General features: G+C 35.8%; 1 long non-coding RNA gene across 1 annotated transcript in view; it reads left to right on the top strand.

Moving 5' to 3' along the window:
* Positions 1 to 23973, top strand: part of LOC135361910 (uncharacterized) — a 172927-nt gene that overhangs the window by 7448 nt on the left and 141506 nt on the right. The window lies entirely within an intron of this gene.

The following is a 23973-nucleotide window of genomic DNA, read 5'->3' as shown; positions in this document are numbered from 1 at the left end:
TATCATTTATTGATTTTTCAAAAAGAGTATCTACTCCTTATATGTACCCTGTGCTAAGCAGTATTACAAAATTGAGTAAAACATGATTGCTGTCTTCAAATCCTATAAACCAAAGCATACCAATAGATATTTTTTTATATAATGTAGCTAGCTAAATGACAGAGACATACAAAAGTATTTTGGGTATATTCCACAATATGGAAATATGAATGTATACCAAATAAACAAACAAAGAAACATCTTTCTAGATTATAAGATGGCAATGTAATATACTATTGTATATTGTATAATGGGCTAAGCCCCATGGATAAACTAGTGAATATAATGGATATGGCTCCTGACTCTATAGAGTTACAACATAGTGGGAAATGTACACTATACTAGTAAACAAACAAAATATGTAAATATATATAAATGCATAAATGCAAATAATCAAAAGTACTGATATGAAATGTACAAGGTGTATTGATAGAGAATTGTTGGGGTGAGGGAGAGAGGAAATTCCTTAAGGTGATCAGAGAAGACTTCTCTGACTAGGTGACTTTCAGACACAATCTTGAGATAGAAGAATACAAGCTGGGGCGCCTGGGTGGCTCAGTAGGTTGAGCATCTGACTCTTGATTTCGGCTCAGGTCATATCTCAGGGTCATGAGATCGAGCCCTGCATGGGGCTCTGCACTGAGCACAGAGTCTGCTGGAGGTTTTCTCCTTCTCACTCCGCCCACTCGAGCTCTCGCCCTCTCTCAAATAAATAAATAAATAAATAAATAAATAAATAAATAAATAAATAAAATCTTTATTTTGGGAAAAAAAAAAAGAATACAAGCAGGCAAAGACCAGAAATAGCTCATTCAAAGGAGAAAAAATCATGTGTGAAGTCCCTGTGGCAGTAAAGAATTCGAGGTGATTGAGAAACAGAAAGGAAATCAGTATGGCTGAAACATAGTGACTGGGCAAAGGCATAAAAGATGCCAGAGAAATAGGATGGAGTTGGAGAACACAGGATCTTATAAGTCTATGGGGTAACTAGCTTGGAGTGTAGTGAACAGCCATTAAGACTTGCAAGGAGGCCAGAAACATGATCTGATACATATTTATAAATTAAGGAGGGGGACTTCTTTTTCCAGAAAGATCAAATAGTGGTACCTTTCCTTATTCCTCCCACTAAATAAAACTAAAAACCCTGGACATTATATATAAAACCAACATAAGAAGACTTTGAAAGAAAAAGAAGAAAGCAAACCAGCATGAGAACTCAGACCCAAGGAATGACATGCTGGTGAGTTCTCTGGGTTTTTAATTTTTTGCTCATGTATCACAGAGCTGAAGAAGCCAGCACCCTGGAAACATGAAAGGCACAAACAAAAAGGTCCCGAGAAGAGCCTGCTCTCTAAGTGATCAGGAAAGGGACAGACTAGCAAGGTAGAAAACACTGAGAACTCTGCTCTAGCCAAATACTGCAGAAAAAACTGTGACCCCACCCCCACCTATGCCAGCAAAGGCAAAGTAGGGAGCTAAGACTTCTACTTTGTTAGGCTGTAGCAGGGCATTCCAATATCCCTCCAGTGGTGGTGTCAGAGAAGGCCAAGTGGGAACTGAGGCACTCATCCTTGCCAGGCAGTGATGAACACCCCCTTTTTCCATTGTCAGTGGAGCCTGGATTGCTACCCCCACCCAGCAGTAACAGAGTGTCCCCCTTCCTGCTGGAGTGATGTCAGAGAAGTCCTTGTGGAGAGTCAAAAGAGTTTGATCACTATCCAATAATAATGAGAATACCTCCTACTTCATTATGTCAGCAGAGACCAAATAGTGTGCTTAAGTAATGAAATAACTCCTAGCCTTCCCAGCCTCGTAGGTATTAGTAGAAGCCTGCAGGAAGATTAGAATTCCAACCATGGCCCAGCAGTAATGAGAAGCCCCACTCTAATGTGTCAATCAAGACTGAGTAGGGATCCTGGACAGAAAGAAGCCAGCACCCCAGCTTCCTCTGAGCGAGCAGTGTCACAACTAAAAGAGAAGGTTTATGTAAGATCCAGAGACTCATAACATAATACACAAAATGTTCAGATTTCAAATGAAATTCATTTGTCATACCAAAAACCAGGAAGATAACAAACTGAATGAAAAAAGACAGTAGAAGCCAACAACAAGATGATAGAAATGTTAGAATTATCTGATGAAGATTTTAAAGCAGCTATCCTAAAAATGAATAATTAAAACACACTTGAAACATATGCAAAAATATGAGAAAATGTCAGCAAAGAAATAGAAGACATAAAGAAACAAATGAAATTTAAAAACTGAAAAATATAATAAAAAATGTAGAAATGAAGTAGCAGAATGGAGGGAACTGAGGAAAGAATCAGGGAACTGGAAGATAGAATAATAGAAATTACTAAATTTAAACAACAAAGAGGAAATAGATTAAAAAAAACCAGAGCCTCAGGGACCTGTGGTACAAAAATAATAGATCCCACATTCATGTCATTGGAGTCCTGTAGGAGAGGGGGAAAGAGGGCAGGGTTGAAAAAGGACCCAAAGAAATGATGGCTAAAAACTTTCCAAATATAGCAAAAACCATACACCTTTAAATTCAAGAGGCTGAATGAATTCCAAACAGGATAACCAAACAAATCCACACTAAGACATGCTATGGTCAAATTCTTGAAAACTAAAGGCAAAGGAAAAAAAATCAGCCAGACAGAGGCAACACCTTACCCATAGGGGAAAAATAATTTGATAGATGATTTCTTATCAGAAACCAGAGTCCAGAAGGATGTCAGCAAAATGGCTACCTGGAAACTCCAAGTTCTTGTTCCCCCACAGAAACATTAATAAACAATAGCAGCAACAACAACAAAAACCCCAGAAAGTCACGTGCAAGAAAATGAATATGGATCCTTACCTTATACTATATATGAAAACTAACACAAAATGGATCAAAGACATAGATGTAAGAGCTAAAACTATAAAACTCTTAGAAGAAAACGCTGTAGACACTCTCCATGACATTGAATTTGGCAATGATTTCTTATGTATGACAACAAAAGCACAGGCAATGAAAGAAAAAAATAGATAAAAACTTTTATGCATTAAAGAACATTATAAAAAAAGTAAGACAACCTACAGAATGGGAGAAAATGTTTACAAATCATATATCTGATCAGGAATTAATATCCAGGGGTGCCTGGCTGGCTCAGCTGGTAGAGCATGTGGCTCTTGATCTTAGGGTTGTGAGTTCGAGCCCCACGTTGGGCATGGAGATTACTTAAAAATAAAATCTTAAAAGGAATTAATATACAGAATATAAAAAAGAACTCCTACAAGTTAAAAATAAAAAAAAAATAAGTCTATCTAAATAAATGGGCAAAGGACTTGAATGCACATTTCTCCCAAGAAGATAAACAAATGGCCAAAAAGCAAATGAAAAAATGCTCACCATCACTAATCATTAAGGGAGTGCACATGAAAACCACAATGGGATACCACTTCACACTCAGTAGGTAGGCGGCTATGAAAAAAAAGAATTGATGAGGATGTGGAAAAATTAAAATTCTTGTGCATTGCTAATGGGAATATGAAATGGTACAGCCATTGTGGAAAATGGTCTGGTAGTTCCTCAAAATATTAAAAATAGAATTATCATATGATTTGGCAGTTCTAGTATATACCCCAAAAAATTGAAAGCAGAGACTCAATCAGATACTTCTATACCAATATTCACAGCAAAGTTATTCACAATAGTCAAAAGGTAGAAACAACCCAAATGTTCATCAACAGATGGATATATGAACAAAATATGGCATATATATACAATGGAATGTTATTCAGCCTTAAAAAAAGATTTGGAGTTCTGATACATGCTACAACATGGATGAACCTTGAAAACACTATGCTAAGTCAAATAAGCCAGATACAAAAGGACTGCTATTATGATGCCACCTATATGAGGTACCTAGAATAGGCAAATTCATAGAGACAGAAAGCAGAATAGTGTTTACTAGGTGCTGGGGGAGGGAAGTATGGGGGTTGATTTTCTAATGGATAAGTTTGAGAAATGTTTAGTGGTGATAGTTGTACAACATTGTGAATGTACTTAATGCCCCTGCCACTGAATTTAACACTTAAAATGGTTAAAGTGGTAAGTTTTGTTATGTCTATTTTATCACAATAAAAAATATTTATAAAAGGTACAAAAATGGAGGAAATGTAGAGTCCAGAAAGAAGTGTTACAACATTTTTCAAATGCTAAAAGGGCTGTCAACCCAGAATTCAGAATTCTGTATTCAGCAAAAATATCCTTGAAGAATGAAGGATAAATGAACATATCTTCAGATGAAAGAAAACTAAGAACTTTTGCCAGCAGATCTACCCTAAAAGAATGGCTAAAGGAAGTTCTCTAAACAGAAAGGAAATGATAAAAGAAAACATCCAGAAGGAAGCAAGAACATGGTAAGCAAAAATATGGGTAAATACAATATAAACTTGCCTTTTCCTTTTGAGTTTTCTAAATTATGGCTGATGTTTGAAGCAAAAATTATAACATTGTCTGATACAATTCTCAATGTAGGTAGAGGATATATATAAGATTATTATAGTATAAGTGGAGGAGAGTAAAGTCATACAAAGAGAGGTAAGGTTTCAAAACTTCAGTTTAAATGGTAAAATGATGAAACCAGTAGTCTGTAATAAGTTATGTATATATAATATAGTACCTAGAGCAAGCACTAAAAAGCTATACAAGATATACACTCAAAAACACTATTGATAATATGAGTTTCTAAAATGTAAGTAACCCACAGGAAAACAGGAAAAAGAAAACATGAAAACAGAACAAACAGAAAACAAAACTAAAATGGCAGACTTAAGCTCCAATATCATAATTACCTTAAATATAAATGGTCTAAGCACACCAATGAAAAGATTTGCAGAGTGAATTAAAAAACATAGCCCTACTATATGCTGTCTACCAGAAACTCCAAACATAGCGATACAGGCAGGTTGAAAAGTAAAAGCATGGAAAAAGATATATTCAGCAAATATTAATGAAAAAACCCGCAGAAGTGGCTGTTATTAATCTTGGATCAAGTAGATTTCAAGGAGGGAAGAAAACTAAAGGAGAAAAGTGGAAGTGCTGGTATATTCATCTTACATGGGAAAGAGTCATGGGATACTTTATGGAGTTGATGGAAAAGAAAATAAACATCTATATATCTTCCTTAAAGTTACAATGGTAAGCTATACAGGAGCTGAAAATAATCATATTGGGAGGAATGAATGAACAGTCGAGGTATGCTATAAATTAGTTAAATTCTGTTCTATTGTGTCAAAGTCCATGGATAATGTCCTAAATTAGCAAATTTATTAATAGTGACAATCAGCTTAAATGATAAAATGGGAGTAGATAAGAGAGGGGCAAAAGACTATGGTTTTCTCATTTAAATCCTTCTATACTACTTGATTATTAAATCTTGTGCATGTATTACTTTAACAAACATTTAAAAGATATTTTAAATAAAACCAGAAGTCTCTGCTGTGACTGACTAGAGCATAAAGACTGAAATTTCTTGCATGGTGTTTGAAATAATTTACAGCCTGACCCCAATCTAGTTTTACCTCTCTATTTCTGGACATTTCCTAAAACACTTTGTTTTAGTTGCATCAAAAAACAAAGTCTTGCTTCTCTTCTCTCTTGTCTAGTACCCTTCTTATCCACCAAGACCTTACTGAAATGTAGCTTCCTCTTTGGAGCCTTTTCCAAATCAACCCCTCTCTACCCTGAAGGATGGAATTGTTATCTCCTTTCTAGCATGTTTTTTTTTAATTCCATTTTTTATGCAGTGGGTATACAATATGTCTTTTGAGTTTTAATAAGTAAATAGAAACACAAATTTTAGGAATTTGAACTAAAAAGCATTTCACATGTTTACAGGGGGCAAGTAAAGGACTTGTTCATGTAATAGGAAAATATAGGGACAACCACATTTAAAAAGGGACATTTGTTAGTAGGAAAGTACAGTCTGTCCCCCTGGCAATTCTAATGGAGCACATTTCATGACAACTCCTCCTCTCTCCCTGATTTCATGAAGATTCACCATATGTCTTCTAAGTCAGAAACCTTATTTTTAGAACAATATATTATTTCTAAGCTTGACTGAAGCAGCACATCTTTTTAGTTATAGGAGGTAAACTTTTTCCCATGTCATTCAATTATAAGTTAACCCAATTTTCGTGGGATTTGGAATGTGATAGAAGAAACTGGAATCAATTGATAATGAGATTCTGACAGCATTTTCTCGTTTCCCAAGCAAATAGCTTTTAGCAAAAGCCCTGTATGAAGGCATAATTACCAAGTCTTTTTCCATTGGTGTGTGGCTTTTATATTCTACAAAAGCAATCCTTATTTTTTGGTTTATTTCATGGCAGATTATGGCCATTAAGGGAAAGTGTGAATTATTATTTATTTTCCTTTGAATGTGTCCAGATTTTATACTGGTATCAAGGATTGGTTGTTCTAATACAGTGACTCTTAAAGTACCAGATGTCCGGAAATTTGGAAATAATGATTTGAGGCTTTACATCTGCTTAGGTATTAATCTGAATGTGTGAATTCAAAGGCAAAGTTAAGGATGTTTTCAGTAGCAAACGTTAATTTTCATTAAAGTGTATGTTCTCATCAAAATTACCTCATAGAGCAGCTGCATAATTATGTTATTACAACTTATATTAAAATAAATTTCATATAAAGTTATAAGAAAAATCTATAGGCTTCCCAGGATATGTAGAATTGCAAAGCAATATGATGTACTTAGAGAGCTAAATTAGGAGTGAGAAGAGTTGGGCCTTCTGTTTAAACTTGAGGTTCAGTGCTCTGTAATATTGGGCAAATCATATAACTCCACTAACCCTCAGTATTTTAATCTGCAAAATCGGGATTCCCATCTCTCATAATTGTCATAAGGCTCAAATGAGAAAATGTATTCATAATCACTATAAACTATATACATGTAAGATAATATTTTCCAGGTGGCATAGAATTCATAGCACAGTCTTCTAAATATCCTCAAAATTGGCAGCCCTTTTTTTCATTAAGGTTAATTTTGATAGTCAAAATTCATTTGAAGCCATGTCTGCCCAGTAAAGTTGATGCTCTAATTAGCTAATACTTCTTTTGGTTAAAGATAAAAAAATAAAGAATAGCTATAAAATGGACATTTAAAAGCATGCCACATAAAATTACTGAAGGCAATGTTTTAAAAGCTCCCAAAATGTTTTTAATTGCATCAGCATCCCAAAGATAACTATTTTGAAGGCTTAACACTAATTATTATATTTATTTGGCTAAGATTTTCTTAAAGGAATATGTTTATCTGCATTTTACTAATGTTTCCATATAAGCTCCTATGTTATTTTATCTTAAATCTACATATTTGGTTTAAGATATTACTCTATGAAAGTTTAAGGTAGAGCACAAAATAATCAAGTAAATTTATGTTTGTAAAATGAGACATAAATTATTCAGTTATTATGTATATTTTTCCTGTGTGGGTATAAAAAGGTAAATAAAAGAACAGCTCCTGTAAACTATTTCTTTTGTCAGGATTATGAGTAAAGATTGGAAGAGGAAGGGAGGGAGTGGAAAGGAAAATATTTGAATTACTAAGTAGCACTTCACTATCAATACATTCAACTTTTTTTTAAGTTTTATTAATTTAAATGAACTCTACACCCAACATGAGGCTTGAACTCAGGACCCTGAGATTAGGAGTCACAAGCTCTTGGGACTAAGCCAGGCAGGCACCCCACTATCAACATATTCAAATGAGCACCTACATAAAACAAAATTGTCTTAAAAGATTAAACCTTGCCTTTGTTCTCCATATATGGAAATACACTTTCTGCAGGCTGGATGAAAGTAAACGTGGTTCAAATTTCCCCATGCCAACCTAGGTTCCTGTAGTTCCTATACAGTATTGTCAGAATTCTCACATGGCAGGGGGAGACAGAAGTCATAGAATTACTGTATGTATTTTCCTCAGAAAAATATTGGGCCATGGTTAGAAAATGTAGAACTTCATTTTCTTAATGGCACAATTTCTGGTATGGAAAATCTCATGGAAAAAGAAAGTCTTGACAACATACAAAATATATTCCTGAACAGGAAGATGAAGTCGTAGTTAATAGGGAAAGATAGATTAGAAAGATGATGGAACTGACTAATTCCAATATTTATTTAAAAAATACTATTCAGAAACTGGGGTCCCTGACTGATTCTGTCAGTTAAGCATCCAATTCTTGATCTCAGGTCTTGATCTCAAGGTTGTGAGTTCAAGCGCTGTGTTGGGCTCTATGGTGGGTGTGGAGCCTACCTAAAAAAATATTCAGAAATTACATGAGGTACCAACTATGATCTTGCTTTTGTGGAAGGGATATTGTTTTCTGATATGCAGTGTGTTTCTCTTTTATCATGACTTTTTAATATTGTATTGATTACCCAATTTTTCTTGGTATAAATATGTGAAAATAGCAAGGCATTGCTCACTTCAGCAGCACATATAATGCAAACAGCAAGGTATTAAGTCTCTTTCAGAAACTATTTAGTATAATCAGAAGTAATCTGTTAACATGTAATATACCTGATTTTTAGTATTAAAAATATACTTCGGCTCTAATGGAATCTTACCAAATTTTGGTTCAATTGCCATATAAAAATGGAAAGTCTTTTAATACTAATTTATGTTTGGGTAAATCACAGAATAAGCAAACTAAAGCAAACATTCATACCAAGATTTCTTGTATCCATTTGACAAAGAAGACTCCAACTGATACCTGCCATTTATACAATTGTGTTTTACATTCGCTTTGAATTAAAGAATTAAATCATTTGCTAACACTTTAGTTGTGCTTCTTAGAAGTTGGTTTCTACACATTTAATATAGCTGCTATTTTCAATGTAGGGGAGGAAAAACATTTTTTCTAACCTTCTAAGTTCTTAGCTGAGACCCCTGTAGCCAAAGACATATTAATAAGAGAGGTGGCTTTAGAATTCAGGACTAAATGCTATGTGAATAGGAAAAGAGGAGGCAGGTTGTAGGCTTCTTAGGGGAGACTAAATGATTTTTAGAAAAGGTAGGCCCGTAGAGAATAGTTGGGAAGTATGATCATTTGTGACAAAGTTTATCTGGGTGTGGTATGGACTTCTAGCTTTTTCTCCTGTGATAAGAGTCAGTCCTCTCTGCTTGATGAAATTTCTGGGGAGGGGATTTGACAATTGAGTTCCTTTTGGAGGATTTATCTTTACAGCAGATAAGGGGAGTTCAGAGAAAACCTCTCCCTGCATTTGCTCTTTTTGAGCATCTTCAGGTCAAAATAATCAATACCAAGCAGCATATTTTAGGGTGGCATATTTTGCTACCCTTCATCACCTTACATATTATCCAATATGGCCTTGGAAGAAATCTATCTAGATTGGAAGAGAAAATCAAAAGCTTAAGTTAAATGGAACTTGTGTCACACTTTTCCCATAAACTGATTAGAAAAATATTCTCAAGCCAGGGAATCTGTGACAATTTGATTTTGATTTTCTGCTTTAATGATTTTTCTTTTCCCAAATGAGTAATCAAAACCTGTGTTTTCAAATTCATCAATACCTAATGACTTCCTCAAATATAGCAGCTAAGCTCTACCATCAAGTAGTTTGGGAAGAGGACCAATATCATCAGTGGTAATTTGAATTGGGATGGGCTGTTTTATCGGATAGAGACACTTTTGGTCGCATAGATCTGTAATTAAATGCAGTAACTTCGCATGCCTCAAATCCAGGCAACAAATGTGACCAAGACATTTTGCTGTTCAAGATAATTGAGAGTTAATGTACTGACACAGCATCATGAGCAAAAGGTTTGATTATTTCAGAAGAAAAACTTGTTGTCATAGCATCATCACTCAAGAAAAATTTGTAACTACCTATAGAGATACATAAAAGATTTTTCCAGAGAAAATAAGAGTCACTGAAGTGGAAGGCAAGCCTCCTAGAAAGTTCTTTGTCACAATAAAACCAAATGCAGGGGCTCATTGAAACAGAAGACATCTATCAGTGAGGTCATATGATACATGTCTTTCTCTGTTTGACTTATTTCGCTCAGCATAATACCCTCCAGTTCCATCCATGTCCTTGCAAATGGCAAGATCTCATTCCTTTTGATGGCTGCATAATATTCCATTGTATATATATACCACATCTTCTTTAGCCATTCATCTGTCGATGGACATCTTGGCTCTTTCCACAGTTTGGCTATTGTGGACATTGCTGCTGTAAACATCGGGGTGCACATACCCTTTCGGTTCCCTACTTTTGTATCTTTGGGGTAAATACCCAATAGTGCAATTGCTGGATCATATGGTAGCTCTATTTTCAACTTTTTGAGGAACCTCCATACTGTTTTCCAGAGTGCCTGCACCAGCTTGCATTCCCACCAACAGTGTAGGAGGGTTCCCCTTTCTCCGCATCCCCGCCAACATCTGTCATTTCCTGACTTGTTAATTTTAGCCATTCTGACTGGTGTGAGGTGGTATGTCATTGAGGTTTTGATTTGGATTTCCCTGATGCCGACCGATATTGAGCACTTTTTCATGTGTCTGTTGGCCATTTGGATGTCTTCTTTGCAGAAATGTCTGTTCACGTCTTCTGCCCATTTCTTGATTGGATCATTTGTTCTTTGGGTGTTGAGTTTGATGAGTTCTTTATAGATTTTGGATACTAGCCCTTGATCTGATATGTCATTTGCAAATATCTTCTCCCATTCTGTCAGTTCTTAATCTCAGGAAACAAACTGAGGGTTGCTGGAGTGGTGGGGGAGGGATGGGGTGGCTGCGTGACAGACACTGGGGAGGGTATGTGCTATGGTGAGCGCTGTGAATTGTGCAAGACTGTTGATTCTCAGATCTGTACCTCTGAAACAAATAATGCAATATATGTTAAGGAAAAAAGAAGAAGAAGAAGAAGAAGGTAGCAGGAGGGGAAGAATGAAGTGGGGGAAATCGGAGGGGTGGACGAACCATGAGAGATGATGGACTCTGAAAAACAAACTGAGGGTTCTAGAGGGGAGGGGGGTGGGAGGATGGGTTAGCCTGGTGATGGGTATTGAGGAGGGCACGTTCTGCATGGAGCACTGGGTGTTATGCACAAACAATGAATCATGGAACACTATATCTAAAACTAATGATATAATGTATGGGGATTAACATAATAAAAAATTAAAAAAAAGAAACAGAAGACATCTAAATAAAAAAAATAAAAAATAAAAAGAAACAGAAGACATCATCATGCAATCTTTTCCTTCCCAGGTATTTGTCATATAAAGACTTTTGGGGAAGTATTTGTACATATATATCAGTGAAAATGTTCATGAGAGTTGCCCAAAATTTTCAATTCAGCTTAAAGATGTTGGAGAAATGAAGAATGTCTCTAGTTATCTCATGAGTATATATTTCTAAGGCTGCAAACTCAGTTTTGATAGCAATGTGGGATCCTGGATAGGATCCTGGAACAGAAAAAAAGACAATGGTGGAAAAATTTGAATAAAGTCTGTAGTTAAAAATATTGTACCAATGTTAATTTCCTATTTGTGATAATCAAACTATGGTTATAGAAAATGTTAATGCTGGGAGAAGCAGGTTGATGGATAAGGGATATGAGGGAGTTCTCGGTACTACTTCTGCCACTTTTCTGTAAGTTAACACACATACAGAAAGAGAAGCTTTACTTTTTATATAACTAAATATAGTCTCTAAATCAAGTGCCCAGAAAATTTTACCTAGTGATAGAAAAATTATGTCTGAGAAAGTTTTATTTGGTCACAAGCAGGTTAAGTTGGTCACCTTTGTTATTTTTCTTAAGAAAATTCACAAGTTTGGCCTTCTGCCCTCCAAGGTAGATGTAAAGCTGGAAGGAAGCTTAAACAAATATATGAAAGTTTCCATAAAGTGGGCACATCTACCTGTTATGCTTGATTTGGTTATGTCCTAAACTGACATCCTCTGTAATGTAACTCCTTCTGTCTAATCCCTGGGCCTATCCCCTTCATGCTGACATCTGCTAAAATCAAACTATATACCTTACTGGATCCCTGGCTATACATTCCTCTAGTTTGGTGGTCATTAGTATCACCTGTAGATCTCTTGCAGGTTTATTAACTATTTCTCTTCTTAGCTGTTTAACTCTTCAGAAATTTTCGGATGCTGTTCCACTGGAAATTCAGAGGTTTTCTCTGGCCCTCTCTAATATGGTACTATGGGCAAACAATAGCTACTGTACCCTTAATGGTTTGGAGGACTTTTCTTAAAGGTTTGCCATCTCCTTGGTCTTTATGTAGGATTCTTTTTTTTTTTTTTTTAAGTGGGAGGGAAAGAGAGGACTTGTGTGAGCAGGGGGTGGAAGAACAGAAGGAAAGGGAGAGAGAATCTTAAGCAGGCTCCAACCCAGCACAGAGCCCAATGTGGGGCTCGATCTCATGACCCTGAGACCATGGCCTGAGCTAAAGTCAAGAGTTGGATGCCCAACTGACTGAGACATCCAGGTGCCCCTACCCAGGATTCTTTATACTCTCTCAAATGCACTTAAGCCACTACACCTGGCTTCTTGTTTTTGCTCTTCAAATTTTCTTCCCTGCTTTGCCCTACAGCTCCAGGGCTTTTATTTAATTTGAGGGAGGAAAAAACTTAGTAAGCCAGTATACTAAGTCTCTTAGTTTTATATATAGATCTTGACTTCTTTTTACTGAAGTAGGCTAGCTAAATACTATATGTGTATTGTTCAGCTTTGACAAATGCATTAGCTTATATAACCTGTACCGTTATTAAGACCCAGAATATTCTTATCACCATAGAAAGTTGCCTTGTGCCCCATCTCAGTGAATGTCCCTCACAAAAACATGGTCTGGTTTCTATCATCATAGGTTAGTTTTGCCATTCTAGAATTTCATATAAACAAAATTATACAGTATGCATTTTTTGTGTCTTGCCTTTTATTCAGTATATTTTTGAGGTTTATCCATATTAGGGTGTGGATGTATAGTCCATTCTTTCTTTTTTGATTCTGAAATATCCCTGAGAGGAGAATCAAGTTTTTATGCATTGTGTTTAATTTTAGTTACTTAACACATGATTTTAAAGGCATGTATTTGTGTTTTAATTTTAGTCTATGTATCTAGCTGATCAATATTGGTCTGTTTGTGGTATGTAACTTATATCCAATAATGAAATTCTATCTTGTAATTTTGCACATATAGGAAATTAGGATGGACTTTTGATAGGAACCAATTAAAGGCTGAATGTTGCCTCCATCATGATTTTTATATATTTCTGAAACATTGAGAAATTAGGAAGGCTTTAGGCAGTTGTCAGATGAGATATGGAGGAACAGCATGTTGATGTCAGCTGAAACAAAATATTGGGAGACACTTGACTGAGCAGCTGTGATACTAATATATTGCACATATTAGCATTGAAATGGCTCCTGGTAAAGTTGTACCTACTTCCATTTGGGAGGCCTCCAGCTTCACTGGTGAACTCTAGCTTCACTAGATTCTTTAGTACCTTCTAGACATCAATTGTATATCTTAAAAACATCAAATATTAAAGCCTTTAGTACTTATTTCAGGTTCTCCACAATATTGATGATTTTTAAAATCCATTTTTAGATTTAAAAAAATTGGTGGTCAATACACCATCTTGCCTCCTTCATAGAAAAGTTCATGCCATCATGTGCAGTTTTTCTAAATGTCCATCCTAACTCTAATCAGCAAATCAAAGGTCAAAACACATATTAACCTCCAAATACATAGAAGAAAAGAATTTGGTAAAATTAAATATTGAATCCCTATTTTAAAAAATTTTAGTATGGTATAAACAGAAAACATGGTCTTCTTAAAATAACTTTTTGGGAGACTTTTTTTCCAGCAAGATGGAGTAGTTTCATTCTTTCCAGGTCTTCCCTCTTACAACTAAAAAAACCTGGACATAGCACAATCATAGAGACTCTGAAGAGTAGAAAGAAGAAGGGTGACAGCCTAGGTAGTAACTTGAGGAAAGACACAGTGGTGTGTTCCCTGGGTTTACTTGTTGCCTCCCAAAATTCTTGGTCAGGACCTGGCAGAAGCCTTCAGTCCAGAACTGCCAACAGGCGAAGACAAAAAGAGTTTTAAGAAAAACTATTTCTTATTCTCTAGCCAAAGAACCCAGAAAAGGGTGGCCTAAGAACAGAAAACCTTTTTGGCAATACCTACTCTATACCAGACAAACAGCCAGGGAAAAAGTACGCCTCGTCCCCCATGGTTTCAGTGGTATTCCACTTGGTGCAAGTGGCACTCTGATTTCTCCACTAGGTGGTGTCAGCAAGCTGAGTGGGGATCTGAAACTGGCAGCTTTTATCTGATTTTCTTGTAGAGGCAGTAATGATTGGCCCACCTGGGCAGTTGATCTTCCATCCCCTGCTTGGTGGAAGCAGGGGCTGCTCTAATTCCCCTACCAGGGTTCTCTTGGTGTGGCTGAGTAGGGAGAGGATTTTTCCATCTACCACCTGGCAGAGCAGGCAGTGCTCGGATTCTCCCAACAGGGTGGTTTCAGTGTGGTTCAGATGTGAGCTGAACCTCTAGTCATATTTAGCAGCACTGAGGCTTAATAAGATAGGAGGGATGGGGCTTGTCACTACTAGGCTTTACACCCTCCTCCATGTCACAGGGCTCAGTGGAAAACTGAGCCTCTACCCCATCTGGGATCAATGAGGCTGAATAAGGTGGTTCAAGTCAGGGCTAGTGAGTACTCCACTTTCCATCTACTCCTGGTGTCAGTAAAGCAAGTACAGAGCTGAACTTTCAAACTCACCCAGTAGCACTGATACTGAATGATGTGGTGCTAAGCAAGGCTAGACAGCACTTCTCTTCCCTCACTAATAGTGTCAAAGGGGCCTAGTAGGAAGCTAAGCCTCTACACCCACCTGCCAGTGTCCTACTTTCACTGAAAAGGTGTCCGCAAGACTGAAGGAGGAGCTGACCTTCCACTATCTGCAGTGAATCAGTGTGAGTCAGTGCCCCACTTTTGCCAGGGTGGAGTTGGCAGGATGCAGTGAAAAGCATAACATACACTCCACCAGGTGTGGGAGTTATACCTCAACAGGTGGACTGCCTGATAAAGAAGATTAAATAGAATACATCATCTCATAATGCAATTTCCAACAAGTTGAGGATATGATAAAAAAATCAGTACAGCAAGAACCAGGAAAATCAAATATTAATGAGAAAAAACAGTAAATGGAGGTATATCAATCATATCAAAAGGAATCAAATGGTGAAATTATCTGACAAAATTTTAAAAGCAGGCATTGCAAAAATGTGTTAACAAGCAATCATGAATTCTCTTTAAAAATTGAAAATCTCACCAAAGAAAAAGAAGCTGTAGCAAAAAAAAAAAATAGAAATGATAGAACTAAAATATAATAAAATGAAAAACTCAATGGGTCATAGTAGAGAAAACAGATAGAATAAGTGGACTACAGGAAAGTAGAATTTACCCAATCTGAACATCAGAGAGAAAATAGATTGAAAAAAAAAATCAGTCTCAGGGACCTGTGGGACAATAGTGAAAGACAACATTTGTATCATCAGACTTCCAAAAAGAGAGGAGAGAGACAGTTGGACTGAAATATTATTCTAAGGAATAATGGCTGAAAATGATCCAACTTTGGCAAAAGAAATAAACCTACAGATTCAAGAAGGTGAGCAAGCCCCAAATAAAATAAACCCAAAGAAGTTCATGTCATGACACATCATAATTAATCTTCTGAATACCAAAGACAAAAAAAAAAAATCTTGAAAACAGCCAGAGAGAAATGTTTCTTTAGAGGGGAACAGTGATTGGTATTTCAGCAGATTTCAAATATGAAATTATGGAGATCAGGAGTAAGTGGCACATTTTCCAAGCACTGAATTAAAGAGTTGTCAACAGTAAGCTTTATATCTGACAAAAATATCCTTCAGGAATGAAGGGGCAAAAAGACATTCTGGGACAATGGAAAACTAAGATAAATATTTGCTAGCAAACCTCCCATTAAGGAATGGCTAAAGTAACTTCTCTAATCAGAAAGACAATGTTAACAGAAGAAGGCTTGGAACTTCAGAAAAGAAAGAAATTGCATTTGTAAAAATAGGGGCAAATATAACAGATTATCCTACTTCTCATGAATTTCTTAAATCATATTTGAAGGTTGAAGCAAAAATTATAACACCAGCTGCTGTGGTGCTTAACATATGTATAGGACATGCTTTAAACAAATATATTTTTAAAGTGGTGAGGATAAAGGGACCTAAATGGAAGTCATGTTTCTATACTTAACTCAAAGTGGTAAAATGTTGAAAAAAGCACATTGTGATGTTACATATGTATATTATAATACCTAGAGCAACTGCTAAGAAAACTAGACAAAGAAATGTATTAAAAAACACCATAAATTTATCAGGAAAGAACCCTTAAAAATGTTTACCCCACTAGGAAGTAAGAAAAGAGAAGAAGAGGAATGAAACAGAAAACAAATAATAAAATGGACAACTTAAGCCATTACATATCAATAAATAAGTGTAAATTGTTTATATACACCAATTAAAAGAGATTGGCAGAATAGCTAAGAAAATCCCCACAATCCACTTCCAGTTTCAAGTCCAATATGTAAAGACCTTAGAAGTTGTCATTTCTATCCTTAAAAGAAAAAACCTGAGGAAACTAGAAATCAACAGTGCATCTTAGATCAGAGAATTATAGTCACAGGGCAAATCATAGATCCTCAAACTGGAGAGACAGAGGAACACAGAGAATCCAAGCTTACCAGAATCAGAAGGTGCGGTTGGAGTCTGGTAGAAACACATGAAGGATCATTGACAAATTGCTAGAGACTGAGAATGGACTGCCTTAAGAGAGAAAAACTCCTAGGGATTCAGCCTTAGCGGGGCACCCATACTCCTTTGAGTTGTATTTCCAGGAGCCCCACCAGATTCTCAGGGTAAAGATTGGAGAAAAATCCCCTCTTGCTTTTGGCAAAAGGAGGGAAAAAGTTATTATTTTGAAATATGCCCAGAGCATTATGTTCCCATCAATAAAGACCTTGCCTTTAGAGAAACTATTTTACCAGAACCTAACCCACATGGATTTTACCAGAGCCTAACCAGTGTGGAAGAAGGGAAATACCTATCTCCAGCCCCCTCTAACCTTCCTGTTTCACTTTAGGGAAAAAAGCTGGGAAGCTCTCATGAAGGTTATAGCCCAGAGGCACAGGCCAAGGAAAAGATGGAAGATCTATTTGTAGGATATATAATGCTTCTCCTTCCCCCACATCTTTCCACAATATCAACATGGCTCTTCTATAATAATAGGGGATTACAGCTTAAAGGAACTACAAGGCTCAGGCTATATTTAAGAGGGAATTTCTGGGGAAACCCAAAGACAACAGAGAAAACAAAGACAAGGGAGCTACAGGAAATCTTAGTCTCCCATACCTACAGTTATAGCACACAATAAACACTTAAGGCCTGTTCATCTAAGTTCCTTTCCTGACACATCGTGTTTGGCTTTCATCAAAAAACAAACAAACAGACAAACAAAAAAACCAAACAAAAACCAAGGCTTACAAAAAGGCAAAATGAAACAAAAATAAAAACACTATATCAAAAACTGATGTAATGTATGGTGATTAACATAATAAAATAAAATTTAAAAAACAAAAAAACAAACCAAAAAAAATCATTCTGAAGAGTTAAGCATCAGAACCAGACCCAGATATGGCAGAGATTTTGGAATTATCACAGTGAGAATTTAAATTAACAAGTGTTAATATCCTAAGGGATATAATAGAAAAGTGGGTATGTGCAAGAACAAATAAGTAATGGAAGTGGATGGATGGAAGCTAAGAATCAAAAGGAAATTCTAGAAATACAAACAAGAATGAAGAATGACTTTGGTAGATTCATTAGTAGACTGGACATAGCCAAGGGGTTAGTGAGCTTGAAATATATCAGTAGAAACTTCCCAAATTGAATATATGGGGTGATTATAGCTTATGTATAAGTGAAATAAATGACAGCATTATAAAGAATGTAAGAGGGAGGAATTGGTAATATTATACTCTAAGGCACCCACACTACCTGAGATGTGTATAGTGTTATTTCAGTTTGTACTGGGATTAATTGTAAATGTATATTTCAACCACTAAAACTTAAAGGCTGAGACTGTCAAAGTGGTTAAAATAGTAAGACCCAACTATACCACAAAAAGACAGAAAAGAGTGGAAGACAAAAATGGAAACAGAGAATAAGGGCAATACATAGAAAACAATAACGAATATGCTAGATATTACTCCAACTATATCAATAACTTTAACATCAGTGGTCTGATTGTACCAATTAAAAGACAGATATTGTCAGAGTGGATCGAAAAACAAGACCAAAGTATGCTGTCTACAAAAAAAATCCACCTTTAAATATAAAGGCATCAGGTTATTTTATGGGGCCAGCTTTACCCAGATAACAAAACCAGACAAGGACACCACAAAAGAAAGAGAGAGAGAGAGGGAGGGAGGGAAGGAAGGAAAGAAGGAGGGAAAGAAAGAAAGAAGAAAAGAAAAGAAAGAAAGAAAGAAAGAAAGAAAGAAAGGAAAAGGAAAGAAAGAGAAGGAAGGGAAGGAAGGGAAGGGAGGAAGGAAGGAAGGAAAGGAAGGAAGGAAGGAAAGAAAAAAAAGAAAGAAAAGGGAGGGAGGGAATGGGAGGAAATTATAGGCTAATGTTTCTGATGAGCATAGATGCAAAAATCTTCAACAAAATATTAGCAAACCAAATTCAACTATACATTAAAAGCATCATACACCGTGGTAAGTGGGATTTATTTCAGGGATTCAGGGATAGCTCAACATCTGTAAATTAATCATGATATACCACAATAAAATGAAAGATAAATGTCATATGACCATCTCAATAGAAACATAAAAAGCAAAATGACAAAATTCAACATCTGTTTATGATAAAAACTCTTAACAAAATAGATATAGAGCAAATGCATGTCAACATAATAAAGGCCATATGTGACAAACTCAAAGCTAATATCATACTTGATGGTGAAAAACTGAAAGCTTTTTGTCTAAGATCAGGAATAAGACAAGGATGTCTACTCTCTCTACTTTTATTCAACTTAGTATTGGAAGTCCTAGCCACAGCACTTAGGTAAGAAAAATAAGTGAAAGACAATGAAATTGGGAAGAAGTAAAACTGTCACTATTTACAGATGACATGATACTATATATACAAAATCTTAAAGACCACCAAAAAACTGTTAAAACTAATGAATGAGTTAAGTTGCAGGATATAAAATTAATATACAGAAATCTGTTGCATTTCTATACACTAATAAACTACCAGAAAAAATCAAGAAAATAATCCTGTTTACAGTTACATCAGAAACAAAATACCTAGAAATAAATTTAACCAAGGAGGTGCAAGGCCTGTACACTGAAAACTATAAGGCATAGATGAAAGAAATCGAAGAAAGCACAAATAAATATAATGATATTTTATGCTCATGGATTGGGAGAATTAATATTAAGATATCCATACTATGCAAAGCAATCTACACTTTTAATGCAGTCCTTATCACTTCCAATATAATTTTTCCCAGCACTAGAATACATAATTCTAAAATTTATATGGAACCACAAAAGACCCAGAATAGCCAAAACAATCTTGAGAAAGAACAAAGTCAGAGGTATCATGCTCCCTACTTGCATACTATACTACAAAACTATAATAATCAAAACAGTATGGTAGTGGCACAAAAACAGATCAATAGAACAAAACAGAGAGCCCAGAAATAAATCTATGTATGTAGATTTATATATATATAATGTATATAGAAATAAATCTATACAGATTTATATATATAATGTATAATGTATATAGATGTATATATGATATATTCAACAAAGGAGGCAAGAATATGCAACAGGGAAGGGACAGTTTCTTCAATAAATGATGCTGAGAAAATTGGACAGCTACATGCAAAAGAATGAAACTGGACCACTGTCTTATACCACATATAAAAATTAAAATGAATTAAAGGCCTAAATTAAGACCTGAAGCCATAAACCTACTACTAAAAGAAAACGTTGGTACTGAACTCTTGGACATGGTCTTATCAACATTTTTAAAAAACCTGTCTCCTCAGACAAGAAAAACAAAAGCAAAAACTTTAAAAAGTGGAACTACATCAAACTAAAAATTTGCACAGTGAAGGAAACCATCAACAAAAACAAAAAGGCAGCCTACTGAATGGGAGAAGATATTTGCAAATCATGTATTCAGTAAGGTGTGAATATCCAAAATAAATGTATAAAGAACTCATAAAATGAAACACCACAAAAACCAATCTGATTAAAATATGGGCAGAGGATCTGAATAGACATTTTTTCAAAGAAGACATACAGATGGCCAACAGACACATCAAAAGACGCTCAACATCACTAATCATCAGGGAAATGCAAATCAAAACCACAGTGAGATACCACCTCACACCTGTAAAAATCGCTATTATCAAAAAAGACAAGAAAAATAGCAAGTGTTGGCGAGTGTGTGGAGAAAGGGAAATCCTTGTGCACTGTTGGTGGGAATGTAAATTGGTGCAGCCCCTATGGAAAACAGTATGGGGCTTTCTTAAAAAATTAAAAATAGAACTACCATACAATCCTGCAGTTCCACTACTGGGTATCTATTTGATGAAAATGAAAACACTAATTCAAAAAGATATATGCACTCCTATGCTCATTGTAGCATTATTCACAATAACCAAGATATGGAAACAACCAAAGTCTCTATCAATGGATGTATTGTTGAAGAAGATGTGGTATATGTATACAATGGAACACTACTCAGCCATAGTAGTATTTCAGAAGAATCAAATCTTGCCATTTGTGACAACATGGATGGACCTGGAGGGTATTATGTTAAGTGAAATAAATCAGAGAAAGACAAAACCGCATGACTTCACTTATATGTGGAATTTAAAAAACAAAACTAGACGCATAGATACAGAGAACAGATTGGTGGTTTCCTGGGGAGGGGACGGGGCTTATGGGGAATGAAATTGGTAAAGTACAAACTTCCAGTTATACAAGAAATAAGTCATGCAGATATAATGTACAGCATGGGGAATATAATCAATACTATATTAACTATATGGTTAAAATGGCAACTAGACTTAGTGTGTGATCATTTCACTATGTGTCTAAATATCAAATCACCATGTTGTGTAGCTGAAATTAATATTACATGTAAACTGTATGTCAATAAACTCCCCTCCCCTCCCAAAAAACCCCAAAGTGGTTCGAGGTTGGAATGGCCCATAGGCAAGTGGTAAATCTTCAGTATGGGAAGGCAACACCAACCTAAGCTTGAGGATTTCTTTTTTTTTAAGATTTTATTTCTAACCTAATGTGGGGCTTGAAGTCATGACCTCTAGATCAAGTGTCACATGCTCTACTGACTGAGCGCCCCAAGGCTCAAGGATTTCTAACAGATAAAGATTCAAGGATAAATTCCATTGTCGATCTCATCAATTCCAAAGCACAAATTTTTACACTTTATATCTCTGTTATTGGAGTGAATCTCATAATTGAGGTATTGTACAATTGCTGTCAACCAGGCAGCTGTGGGATGTAGCTATGAATGCCTATTCATGCATAAACACTACAAGGGCCACCATCAAATTTTATAGAAAGAAAGTCGGACTTGGAGAAAGTCCTGGAAACAAAAATGAAGCACTCTTTTAACTCCTCCAAACCAAATGGTTGTATGGAGGAAACGTTTAGAGTAAGAATGCTTCTCAACATTCAGAAAGTGAGAATCAAGAATAGTTCTTCATGAATTTCTGGGCCTCTAAGGTACCAGTAATGTTATAATACTTGCTGGGTACAGATGATGCCTGATTTATAGTGGTTCAACTTATAACTTTGACTTTACAATGGTGTCAAAATTTTACTCATTCAGTAGAAAATGTACTTTGGGGATGCCTGGGTGGCTCAGTCCTTTGGAGCCTGCTTCTCTCTCTCCCTCTGCCTGCCACTCCCCCTGCTTGTGCCCTCTCTCTCTCTCTGACAAATAAATAAATAAAATCTAAAAACAGAAAAGGAAAATGTACTTTGAGTTTTAAATTTTGATCTTTTTCTGGGTTACTGATATGTGGTACTATCTTGTGATGCTGGACACTGGCTGTGAGCCACAGCTCCCAGTTAGCCACACAGTCACAAGGATAAACTATCAATACACATTCAACTACTCTGTACCCATACAACCATTCCATTTTTCACTTTCAGCACAGCATTCAATAAATTACAGGAGATATTCAACTATTCATTATAAAATAGGCTTATGTTAGATGATTCTGCCCAAATGTAAGCTAATATAAGTGTTCTGAGCATGTTTAAGGTAGGAGAGGCTAAGCTTTTTTTTTAATTAAAAAATTATTTTATTTGAGAAAGAGAGCAAAAGAGCACACAAGCAAGGGGAGAGACAGAGGCAGAGGGAGAACAGACTCCCTGCTGTGCAGGGAGCCTGATGCGGGGCTTGATCCCAGGACCCTGGGATCATGACCTGATCCAAAGGCAGACGCTTAACCCACTGAGCCACCCAGGTACCCTGAGGGTAAGCTATTATGTTCAGTAGGTTAGGTGTAATAAGTACATTTTCAACTTACAGTGTCTTCAACTTATGATGGGTTTATCAGGATTTTAACTCCATCCTAAGTCAAAGAACGACTGTACTTTGTGAGATTCACCCCTGTTGGGTGTAACAATAACTGATTGATTCTCATTGCTATATAGTATATCAGTTGCATACTTATTAAAATTTATCTATCTATCCTGTCTACTGTTGATGGACATTTGGAGAAAAATAACCTATTCATACTTAAGGGGTCAAAGGCATATGAAAATATATCTTCCTGTCCTTTTGAATCTTTGCACCACTGAAATAATTTGACAAACAGAGATGCTTTAAATAACTACTATAAACAGAAAATAGAAGAAACAACCTTTTTTTTTTAAAGATTTTATTTATTTGACAGAGAGAGACACAGCGAGAGAGGGAACACAAGCAAGGGGAGTGGGAGAGGGAGAAGCAGGCTCCCCGCGGAGCAGGGAGCCCGATGTGGGGCTCCATCCCAGGACCCTGGGATCATGACCCAAGCCAAAGGCAGATGCTCAACAACTGAGCCACCCAGGCACCACTGAAGAAACAAACTTTTGAGCTCTTCTAGAAGCCACCTAAATTAGAGTATACTTTTGGTTCATTTTTTAAAGAGTGATTCAGCTCACTAGTGATTAAATTAAAAGAAATTTAAGGTAAGGTGAAGGAAAATCTGTAAAACCCCAAGAGTGCCATTCTTTCATTATTGGATTGACAAATGGCTTTCCAAATTTAATGTTTATTAAGTTTCAGAAGTAAATTCTAGACTAACTTCTTAGATCTTTATAAGAAAATGCTCAAATCTGGAGAAGAATCCACAAGAAAGATGGTAACTCTAAAGAAGTAAAAGTCAACAGAAAACTTAGTGCATCTCCATAGGAAAAAAAGTTTCACTTACTTAAGAATATTGTTCTTTTTATTTATAAAAACATGCTAAGGCCAGAAGAATCCATACTATCTTTACATACTATCTTTAAAAAGTAAAATTATTATGAGTACCTTAAGTCATGCAAGTATAGAACATGAATGTCTGTGTAATTTTTGTTCATCTAAGTGTTTATCTTTTCTTTCTGTTACCTATATGGTTGAGTACAAAAAAGATTAAACTATAAATTATGAGGAAATATACTTTGTTGATGAGAGACATTAATATTCTAAAAAATCATTATATTCTCATATAATACTGGACCTTACCAACTTTTGT

Source organism: Mirounga angustirostris, unplaced genomic scaffold (assembly GCF_029215605.1).
Source record: "Mirounga angustirostris isolate CCGP_5_RB_7025 unplaced genomic scaffold, mMirAng1.0.hap1 SCAF_11, whole genome shotgun sequence".
Classification (NCBI taxonomy): Eukaryota; Metazoa; Chordata; class Mammalia; order Carnivora; family Phocidae; genus Mirounga; species Mirounga angustirostris.
This window is presented reverse-complemented; position numbering and strand designations above follow the sequence as displayed.